The sequence below is a fragment of the Penaeus monodon genome, chromosome 22, assembly GCF_015228065.2.
Source record: "Penaeus monodon isolate SGIC_2016 chromosome 22, NSTDA_Pmon_1, whole genome shotgun sequence".
In the NCBI taxonomy this organism is placed as follows: domain Eukaryota; kingdom Metazoa; phylum Arthropoda; class Malacostraca; order Decapoda; family Penaeidae; genus Penaeus; species Penaeus monodon.
In genome coordinates this window covers 9,233,405-9,233,717 of record NC_051407.1, presented here as the reverse complement: position 1 = coordinate 9,233,717, position 313 = coordinate 9,233,405, and the positions used below count along the sequence as shown (strand labels likewise).

At 36.4% G+C, this 313-nt stretch overlaps 1 protein-coding gene across 1 annotated transcript in view; it reads left to right on the top strand.

The window, feature by feature from the left end:
- The window catches only part of LOC119586919 (CAP-Gly domain-containing linker protein 1-like), a gene marked incomplete in the record, with an annotated part of 175,677 nt that overhangs the window by 173,076 nt on the left and 2,288 nt on the right, over positions 1-313 (top strand).

Sequence of the window (313 nt, the reverse complement as noted above, 5' to 3'; positions counted from 1 at the left end):
CAATCCCAGTTATTTGTATTTACTTGCAAGTTCAAAAATAGGAATTATTTAATCTTTCTACTCGAGTAAAATACACATCATAAGCTGCTTTGTTTTACTGCCTTGATTAAATGTCTTCCTAACATTGGCATCTGTGATGGACACTGTTTTCTGAGTGTGTTTTGAGGACTTGGAAATGTGTCAAGGGAAGTCATGATTTTGGAAGACTATGTGAGTACTAACGTGTTCTAGTTACAGTATGTACTTTTCTTAGGTCAGACGTAGATCTTTTGCTGTTTTGGGTTGTTACACTTCTGGGGTCATTTGCAGATGG